Genomic DNA, 2652 nt, shown 5'->3' on the forward strand with positions numbered 1-2652 from the left:
ACTGTGAGGGGGGTGAATTTTTTTTTATAACTCATCCGTTTAAATTATATTAAGCCTTAAAGTTCTGCATAATTAAGGGCGTGGCCACTTGAGTGGCAGGTGGATTGCCGCTACTGTCGCCACCGTCGAGCTAGGTAGGTGTGGTTTCAGCAACCAGCTCCTGCCTCTTTGCCCATTTTAGATTATCCGGGAGTGACGCGTGGTGATGCGCTGCCAAGATGGCGACGGCCGGCTCCGCCCACTTTGCGCTTCAAAAACGCTCTTCAGAAACCTACAGGTGACGTCACGGACACTACGTCCATGTTTTTATACAGTCTATGGCCTTTTCCCTTGTAATGTGCAGAGACAGAATTTGCAATAGGGAAACCTGTTTGGAAAACATCAATAGTTGTGTTTGTAAATTATAATTTATTTAATAAATCTAAATACATTTCTTTGTAATTATTTGTGAATTTTACTAGCAATTTCTGAGTGAAAATGGTTTCAAAGTAAATTTTTCCAGTTTGTTCAGAAACTTATAGCGGTTACATCTGCTACGGACAAGTACCATTTTCTCAAGGAAATCTAAAAATCATTGCATTTCCATTTGGTGCAACTATTTTTATCATTTGGTGCAGCAATTACAGACTTCACTTTTAAATTATTATATTTTTATAAATGACATCATGAAAACATTAAAAAATTTGAGCTGACAGCACTTAACACAACCACTTCTGTTAAGTAGAAACTAAATGACCCCGGCTTGTTCTGGCTGTTTAACCGCGCAGCAATGTCAGGCTCTTTATCCATTATTTATTGACATGAGACATTATGTTACACTGTCCCAGACAAAGCACTCCACGGGGATATATCTGACGCATAAGTGTCAAAGAGTGACATGCCAGCTATGGCAGTTATGGTTAGCTAGCACATCATGAACACCATCAACCAACACACACACACACACACACACACACACACACTTCAAACCCTGTACATCTTTCATTTTTTATGTTCACATTTATCCTTCAGGCAGAGAGATAGTGGGTGAAAGAGCCCCCACCAGCACTTCCTTTCTTTCTTTCAGCTCTGACGCCCACCGTCAAGTCACCCCCTACCAAAACTTCTCTCATGCCAACCCACACTTGCCAATCTCAGCTTGTTATCAACCTGTTCTTAGTCTTCTAGACAGACATTGACGGTGGGTTGTTAGCAAGAATAGGTTGTTTATCCCTATCTCACTCTCTCTCTCTTCCTCTCTCTCTTTCTTTCTATGTTAGGATCATAATGGAGGAAGAAACCCTGCTGCGAGAGAGACTACAGGCTATAACAGTGAGTATCAGGCTGTTAAAAATAATGCTGCAAAGCCTCCCTCTCAAATAGATTATTAGTTCTCTCTAGCATGCATGATTGTGTTAATAACAAGACAAATGCCACTAAACAACAAAAGAATGAAGGTTTGAGTTGAAACAAAAAAGGTTTAGGATATTTCTTACTTTACATAATATGACTCTGATTTCTCAACAGGACAAAAGAAGAATTCGAGAGGAGATAGAAAAGAAACGAAGAAACATTGAAGAAGAGAAATTAAAACTACAATATCTAAAGGTATGTATTCTTATGAATAATAATTATAATATTTATATAATTATTGTTTTATAATATTTATACTCACACACACACACACACGTATACACATAAAATTAAATATAAAAATAAAAATATATATAAAAATTGATGGAATACTGTATATTAATGTATTTATTTTTTATATCATTAACATTTTATGATAATAGTATACTATTGCAAATATATTATCAATAACAAAAATATTATTTATAAATAATTGATTTAAATATAATGTAGAATAAAATAATAATATAATCTTATAGAAGGGATATATGAATGTATTTATTTGTATATCATTTTTATCGTAATATTACAATATTATTATCTTACTTTTTCAAATTAAATTACAAATATATTGTTTATAAATAATTTATTTAAATTATATATATATACACACACATACACACGTTTAAAGAGATCAAATATATCCCGTGACATCCCGTGGTAACTAGGATTTACACAAGCTTCAGTCTGGATCCAGAACACCTGAGAAGAGATGATGCCAACCCCTCAGAGGACCTCAGATGAGAGAGTTACCATAAGCTGCCATACATGGCCTGAGAGATACACTTTCTGCCTGATTTGTCCCTGTGGAGCTTTATTTAGATGGAAAGGAAGTTTGCTTTCCAGCAGTTGTTAAGATCGATTTTGGACTCAAATCTCCAAAGAGCTTTCTATTGACCAATAGACTCCACAATATGATGGCTGCAGTTTAAGGTGGATTAAGAGCAAAACAGCAATCTAAAGAGAATCCCCACAATCACAGGACAGAGGAGGCTTGTCATCTCCCTTAAGTTATCTTGACATATAGGTTCATGGCCCCAAACAAAAGGGTGATCATTCTGAAACTAAACACTCAATTTTCTGTATCATCAGCTCTCTGCACGTGCCATAAGTAATGTTAAAGACTGAACAATACCGAAAAATTACACAAGGAGGTGCCATTAACTTTCATGAAAGCAGTTTACTTTAGACAGTTGTTGACTTTGTTGCCAAAATTTGGGTTTTGTTATTATGGCATACAATCCATCCATCCATCCATCA

General features: G+C 35.7%; 1 long non-coding RNA gene across 1 annotated transcript in view; it reads left to right on the top strand.

The window, feature by feature from the left end:
- The window catches only part of LOC107712794 (uncharacterized), a 15475-nt gene extending 13390 nt beyond the window's left edge, over positions 1-2085 (top strand). Inside the window, exons 2-4 of the long non-coding RNA XR_001636826.1 lie at positions 1260-1311; positions 1507-1587; positions 2061-2085. This is a non-coding gene — a long non-coding RNA (uncharacterized LOC107712794). The remainder of the gene's footprint in view (positions 1-1259; positions 1312-1506; positions 1588-2060) is intronic.
- The last annotated feature ends 567 nt before the right edge of the window (positions 2086-2652 follow it).

The sequence above is a fragment of the Sinocyclocheilus rhinocerous genome, unplaced genomic scaffold (genome assembly GCF_001515625.1).
Source record: "Sinocyclocheilus rhinocerous isolate Xijiao unplaced genomic scaffold, SAMN03320098_v1.1 scaffold1740, whole genome shotgun sequence".
NCBI lineage: Eukaryota > Metazoa > Chordata > Actinopteri > Cypriniformes > Cyprinidae > Sinocyclocheilus > Sinocyclocheilus rhinocerous.